Below are 8,220 nucleotides of genomic sequence, written 5' to 3'. Positions count from 1 at the left end.
TCGTTATTTTTCTTGCTTGAACTGTTGTACATTAGTTATTTCGAGCCTATAGTAAACTTCTATTTAATATATTCTATTGTGTCATGTGTGTAGTCATGTCTCATTGCCAATTATTCCACAGCTTCTCATTTTATATTTCATATGTCAGTTCCAAATTGATACTTCTGATTTGATGATACATCCTGGAACTAAAAATCCAGCAGCAGGGGTATCAACCAATTACTCATCAATGAAAAAAACACACTTATCATAATAATATCCTGTTCCGCAGGGCGTTTCTACATTAACCTCCATCTACTTTTAATCAAAACTTTCATAAACTTGGGATGTATAAATTCATCTCTATGAAAGAAACTATAAAACCAATAAAGACATACAAAGATGCCTATTATGGCAAACCACATATGTTTATTTCGGTTTATGTCCGTTTGAACATGTTACCATACTAGATCTGAATTTTTGGAGCACATTTTTTTGTCTTATATTTTCTGCAATTCAGAATGTCTCTGAAATGGGTTTTGTTTTTTGAAACGGCAAGTTTTAAAAAGATGCAGACGATTAAGAAAAAAACAATAGACAAATTGGTAGACCTAAATTCAAGACTGATTGACTAAATCGGGATCTGCTTACCTTTCCAGAGCACATTTAAATACTTCCGGTTTATAATGGGGTGGTTGTGGCTTGCCTTTAGTTTTCTATGTGGAGTCGTGTGTCCTATTGTTTGTCTATCATTTTGTTTTTTCTATGACGTTGTGCTTTTTGCTCGATGAGTTGAAATGTCCCTCTAGTATTTTTCACCCCTTTTTTACAACAGTTGTGATATGAATAGTATTTTGAGAATTTCCATTTATTTCGATTGTGCAAGCTTCACATGATGCTCATTAATTGTAATTCATCTATGAAGCATACTCCAATTTTCTTCGTCTACAATAAATTCATCAGTGTCGCTCGAATAAAAAAATGTTTAAAATGCCAAATAAAGTACGAAGTTGAAGAGCATTGAGGACCAACAATTCTTAAGTTTTGTCAAATACAGCTAAGGTAATATATACCTGAGATAAAAAAGCCTAAGTTTTTCAAAAAAGCCAAAGTTTTGTTAACAGTGAATTTATTATTATGAACATATCAATGGTTACTCAAGTCAGCACAGAAGAGCTGACTACTAGGCTGGTGCTACCCTCGGGGAAATAAATCTCCACCAGCAGTGGCATCGACCCAATGGTTGTAAATAAGCTCATCATAGATACCAGGACTAACATTTTACACTTACGCCAGACGCGCGTTTCGTCTACAAAAGACCCATTAGTGACACTCGAATCAAAATATGTTAAAAACGCCAAAAAAAGTACGAAGTTGAAGAGCATTGATGACCAAAAATGCCAAAATGTTTTGCCAAATACAACTTATGTAATCTTATTCAAAACTTCAAAGTTTTGTTAACAGTTAATAATAATAAAAGTAACGCTTTCGTGCAAGAAATAATGTTGATTGTGTTGTAGATAATCATATTTAGGTTTTGTAATCGCATACACATCCGGGGGTATCACGATTTATATAATTACAATAATGTCTTCCTTTTTGACCACCCTGCATCTAATTTTGTGTTTTACCACAAGATAAACCTTACCATAAAGTACATTATTTGGATTATGTACCGTCGACAAAATTAGAAGGATTGAAGGATTCCTATTTATCATATGTTTAGTAGTAAATACAGTAGTTTTGCATATGTGATAATTAGCCTGCTGTTTAATCCGTATCGCGCAACTTTGATGCGCACCCTTTATCGCATACCCTTTATCACACCCCTACCCTTTATCGCATACCCTTTATCGCACCCCTACCCTTTATCACACCCCTACTTTTTTTTTTTTTTTTTACATAAAGTCAGTTTTATTTTATGTTTTGCTCAAGAAAAATTTTCCTCAAAATAGGTCAATTTTTTGAATGACGTTATTGTTTGGTATGTGACGTCACGAACGTAAAGTTTTCTATATTGTATGTGACGTCACGAACTTCAAGTTTTCATATTTTTGGCATTCTAACAATGCAACTATAAAAAGTACAAAACACAAAATAAATACAATAATAAACAAAATATTTTTTTAGAACAACAGCACGCAAATTGTAAGGTGCTTCGGATAAGTAATTGAGCAGTTCTTTTAAAAGGCCTTTGCAACAAGACAAAAGAAGAACTGAAGGTAACCCAGTGCTATGGACCAGAAATCAGTTCATATAATATAATACTCTTCTGTTGAAATATATGATAAAGCGTATAATACATGGCAAAATTCGTATCACATGCCGTATCACCCTCGACCAATATCATCCCTCGGGCCAAAGGCCCTTGGGCTGATTTTGATGTCTCGGGATGATACGACATATGACACGTATTTTGCCATGTATTATTCTCTATATATCACATCAAAGTTTGATATGGGTTTCAATACACCCTTTGACAATTAAGAATGTAAAAAAAACATAGTAACAAATTTGAAATAAACTAAAGAAATCCTTGTCCAAAAATAATACTGAAATTTCGTGATGAATGCACACGCGAACTTTTACAGAGTATTTAAAATATGAAATTGCAAATCACGTTAGTAGTAATGTTTCATATTTTTCAAAAAGGCTGTTGTTATGATAATATAATTCATTTCATTTTCGAAATTTTTGTTGTTATTATAATAATAGGCCGATGTGGTATGATTGATAATGGATATGAGCAAATAATAGACAACCGTTTCAACATGAACAATGATAAAACCCCATTCAAAATGGTCGATTCAAAGGGCTGAGAAATGAAAAATATATATTTTTTTGTTTCAAATGAGAAAACTTATGGTTTAATTCTTAACAAACAAATATACAAAATGAAATATGACAGACATGAACAACCGACAACCACTGAACTTCATGCTTCTGAATATGTTTGTGAGTGCCTAACCTTTCACTTGGACTTTTGTGTAGCAGTGAAAACAAGCTATAAAGAGCATTTCAAAAAGGCTTAATTCAAATTGATACAAAGCAGAAAACACTAAACAAAACCATAGATCGGACATGGTAGGTTATTCATCCATTCTTCATCCATTAATTTTTTTCTGGTTGAGTCGAATTGTTGTGCACTATTTCGACTGCCTAAACGACCGCTGTGTTTTCTGTTTCAGTTTGCTAGGTTGTTTTGCTAGATGAGTTCAAAATATGAGTATGAGTTGTCTTCATTTGTTTATGATTTGTACATTTTTAGTTCAACATATTTTTATCATCATTCAGGGAAAACAGTACTATTACATTTCCCTAGCATTATATTGGCCTTTGGTGTATCCAAGGCTGGTGAAGGGAGTCAAAGAAGGAGCGCTGTGATTGGATGTAAATGTACATTATTTTTTTTTTATTTATCTAAGAATTACCGCAGTGTGTGTATTTATACTATACATTTTGGAACATATTAAAATGGTTCTAGAGAATTATTCGAAAAGACCTCCACAATTTCATAAATTTTGTGAAATGACGATGGGCATGGATAACATAAACAAGCTCCGTTTGAAGATTTTCATGATACTATTTGGCTTAAATTTTTAAAACAGAATACTAAAGTACTGACACCACTCATAACTATTTTATCCAGGTTTTTATCATAAAACGTGGTAAATTTAAAAAAAATGATAGTAATGTCGTCTATGTCAGAATAAATAGTACCGTTTTCCTTTCCTACCATGATGGTATTTCAAATAAAAATTATATTGTAACATACATAATAACGTATATATCATAACATCAATAATTTCCATGACATTAACTAGATAGGAAACAAATAATGATCACATCACTACACTATTTGTTTGAATTATTAAAGAAAGAAACAATCTTGGAGGATATAGATATCAAGTCAGGAATATGGAGTTTTAATTAAATTTCATGCAATCTTTCCCAAAAAATCAACAGATTTAAATTTTGCCTTGGAAGGCAAGATCATCAAACACAATTTTAAACAAGATATCACAGGATGATTGTGGTTTTGTTTAATTTAATTAGACACATAGCTTCAGATGAGATAATTGATTTGAAAGTTCATAGACAACGACGGACACAAAGTGATGAGAAAAGCTCATATGACCCTTCAATCCAAGAGAGTTCATTGACAACGACGGACAAAAAGTGATGAGAAAAGCTCATGTGACCCTTTGGGCCAAGAGAGTTCATAGACAACGACGGACACAAAGTGATGAAAAAAGCCCTTGTGACCCTTTTGGCAAAGAAAGTTCATAGACAACGACGGAAACAAAGTGATGAGAAAAGCTCATGTGACCCTTTGAGCAAAGAGAGTTCAATGACAACGACTGCCACAAAGTGAGGAGAAAAACTCATGTGACTCTTTTGGGCAAAGATAATTCATAGACAACGACGAGCACAAAGTGATTCGAAAAGCTCATGTGATCCTTTGGGCAAAGAGAGTTCATCATAGACAACGACAGATACAAAGTGATGAGAAAAGCTCATGTGACCCTTTGGGCAAAGAGAGTTCATAGACAAAGACGAACAAAAAGTGATGAGAAAAGCTCATGTGACCCTTAAAGCTAAGAGAGTTCATAGACAACGACGGACATAAAATGATGAGAAAAGCTCATGTGACCATTTGAGCAAAGAGAGTTCATAGACAACGACGGACACCAAGTTGATGAGAAAAGCTCATATAGCCCTTTGGTTTAATATAGTTTTGCTGTTCACCATACTGTTTACAACATTAGTGACATATTTATATGCAGATCCGCTGTACGACTGCATATAAATGTTTAATTGAGAATGGTTACAAACACTCACTTCAAACATGTTTGACGTATAAAATTATTTTTCCAACATGGTCGGAATGTTTATGAAGTTTTTATAGTGGTCATGGTTTACTACTTTTTTTCTTTGTTGTCACAAGCTCAAATTCGCTATGTTTAATGTCAAACACAGAGCTTTAGTTTTTGTCGAGCCTGCGACTTTTGTCGCAGAAAGCTTGACATAAGGACAGTGATCCGTCGGCGGCGGCTACGGTGGCGGCGGCGGTGTTAGCTCACTTTTTAAAAGCTTTATATTTTAAAGGTGGGAGACCTGGATGCTTCATACTTTGTATATGGATGTCTCATGTTACGAAATTTCCACCAGTCACATGTCCAATGTCCTCATTTTCATGGTTCAGTGACTACTTGAAAAAAAAGTTTACATTTTTTGTAATGTTAAATTCTCTCTTATTATAAGTAAAAGGATAACTATATTTGGTATGTGCGTATCCTGCAAGGTCCTCTTGCCCGTCAGACAGTTTTCACTTGACCTCGACCTCACTTCATGGATCAGTGAACAAGATTAAGTTTAGGTGGTCAAGTCCATATCTGAGATACTATAAGCAATAGGTCTAGTATATTCGGTGTATTGAAGCACTGCAAGGTGTACATGTCCAGCAGGTGTCATCTGACCTTGACCTCATTTTCATGGGTCAGTGGTTATAGTTAAGTTTTGTGTTTTTGGTCTGTTTTTCTTATACTGTATGCAATAGGTCTTCTATATTTTGTGTCTGGAATGGTTGTAAGGTGTACAGGATTACCTGGCAGGTGTCATATGACCTTGACCTCATTTTCATGGTTCAGTGGTTAAAGTTAAGTTTTTGAGTTTTGGGATTTTTTTCTAATACTATATGCAATATGTCAACTATATTTGGTGTATGAAAATATTTCATGATCTACATGTCAGTCGTGCAGGTTTTATTTGACCTTGACCTATTTTTTACGGTTCATTGCTTAGTGTTAAGCTTATGGTTTTGGTCTGTTTTTCTAAAACTATATTAGTCAATTTTATTTGTTTTATGGAAGAATTGTTAGCTGTACATGCCTACCTGGCATGGTTCATCTGACCTTGACCTCATTTTCATGGTTCAAAGGTCAATTTTTATTTTTATTGGTTTATGTTAAGTTTATGTGACAGTTGTAATAAAGCTTTATTATTAGGACTATCAGCACAATATCAATGATAAATAAAGAAGGCGAGACATTTCAGTGTGTGCACTTTTGTGTTTAAAAGTACATTTATTATATGTGGAGAATAAAAAGTAGAACCAAAAAGATATTAAACGTCAAGGGGGGTATGTTTTTTTATGCTATTTGATTTGTTTTCTTCAACGGCTTGACACATCTTAAATTTTTTTTTAAAGTATCAAACCAATTAATGTTTTACCTACCAAGTCGGAACATAATATTTTGTTTTCAATGTGTTTTCCTATATGAAATCACTAGCAGTTACTTCATGTAACAAGAGCCAGGACATTATTTTTAATGGTATAGATAAATGTGGATATTCATGAGACAGCAATCCCTTGTATTAAATATCTTTAAAGCAGAGAATCTAGTTGAAATATAATTATATCCAGGGCGAATCTACTGCGACAAATACTTAAAATAAAATTAAAACAAGAATACGTATGCCCCTGTAAACCATGTCAGGTCATTAAAGATGGCATATTTTGGTATTTTAAAATATTGATTCACTCTTAGAGTCTTTGCATCGGAAATAAACATATGTATTCTAAAACCAGTTGTTGGCATGATACGGGTTATGTTCTTCTCATATCTTTTATGATGGTATGATACTAAACCCCTGAAGGGAGGGATTTTCCTTGATTTTCATATGCTGTAACATAATCTTTAATCAGTTTAATTGAGGTCCAGAGCTGACATGTCAGTAACTGATAGTCGGCCTTTGTTAATTTATGTATTATTGTCATTTTGCTTACTAGTAGTTTCTTTTGTTACCTATTCTAACATCGGACTCGGACTTCTTTTAAACTGAGTTTTACTGTGCGTATTGTTGTGTGTGTTTTTTTCTACATTGGCTAGATGTATCGGGGGAGGGTTGAGATCTCACTAATTATGTTTAACTCCGACGCATTTTTGCGCCTGTCCCAAGTCAGGAGCTTCTGCATAACCTTTCTTAGCCTTGTACGGTTTTAAATTTTAGATTAGTTCATTATATGTTTTGTTTAGTAAGATTTCCATTTTTAATGAACTAGTACATATTTTTGTTTAGGGGCCACCAAAAGCCAGTCACCGGCTGCGGGATTTTCTCGTTGTGTTGAAGACCCATTAGTGGCCTTCGGCTGTTTTCTGCTCTTTGACACGTTCCCAATTTCCATTCTCTATTCTAAAAATAAGAAGATGTGATGGTCAAAGAGATAACACTCAACAGAGACAAAGTGACACAGAATGTAACAACTATAGGTCACCGTCCGTCCTTTAACTATGAGCAAAGCTCACACCGCATAGTCAGCTATAAATGTCCCCGAAATAACAAATATAAAACAATTCAAATGAGAAACTAACGACATAATTTATGTACAATATAATGAACGAATAACAAATATGTTACACAGCAACAAACGGCAATCTGTGAACTACAGACTCCTGACTTGGGACAAGCACATACAGAATATGGCGGGGTTAAACCAGTTTGAAGGTGCCAACCCTCTCAAAACCTAGGTCAATGGTGTAACGGTACAACATTTTCAGTTCTTAAACTACTAATTGATACAAATAACTTGAAAAATAACATACATCGTTAGGACTCTTGTAGAGGTTAGGTAGGTGTTCGAGCTATCAAGATTGATCAATTCAACGGTTTATAGGCATTTATAGAAGCTGGTATGTTTGAATAGGTTCCAACTCAAAAGAGGGCACAGGTTTTTTTCCCACTTATTTCAAATTCAGTTGTGATTTCCTTTACGCTTGCAAATGTTTTTTAGACGTGAATCGTGATGATCTCCTGTGCTCGAATATTGTTAATGGTTTTATTAGAGGATGAAAAAGTACTTACGTCCTTTTGGCTTTTGTTTACATATCTTTTGAATATTTCCGAAGTCCCTTTGTAGTGTAAATCAACTGTGAAACTGCTTCATAATCTACGTAAACGAAAATCGTTATGTATACTTTTAAGGGATGTCAACGAGTACTTAAGTACTCGATTATCGATCAGTAGCACCGAGTCTCGGTTACCAAAATTATACTAAGTCTAGACTAATCGATTTCCTGTTAGCTGTTGCTTTCTTAAACTTAATCAAATGTTTTTTAGAGCGCCTCCCGGAAAATCAAATATTTAGGTAATCAAAATCAATAAAATTTGAATACGATTCGAATGTATGCGTTTAACTGTCATTTGTAAATCCAACGAGTAATCGATCAGTAAATCTTC

Source organism: Mytilus trossulus, chromosome 13 (assembly GCF_036588685.1).
Source record: "Mytilus trossulus isolate FHL-02 chromosome 13, PNRI_Mtr1.1.1.hap1, whole genome shotgun sequence".
NCBI lineage: Eukaryota > Metazoa > Mollusca > Bivalvia > Mytilida > Mytilidae > Mytilus > Mytilus trossulus.
The sequence above is the reverse complement of the archived record's forward strand: the minus strand, read 5'-3'. Positions refer to the sequence as shown.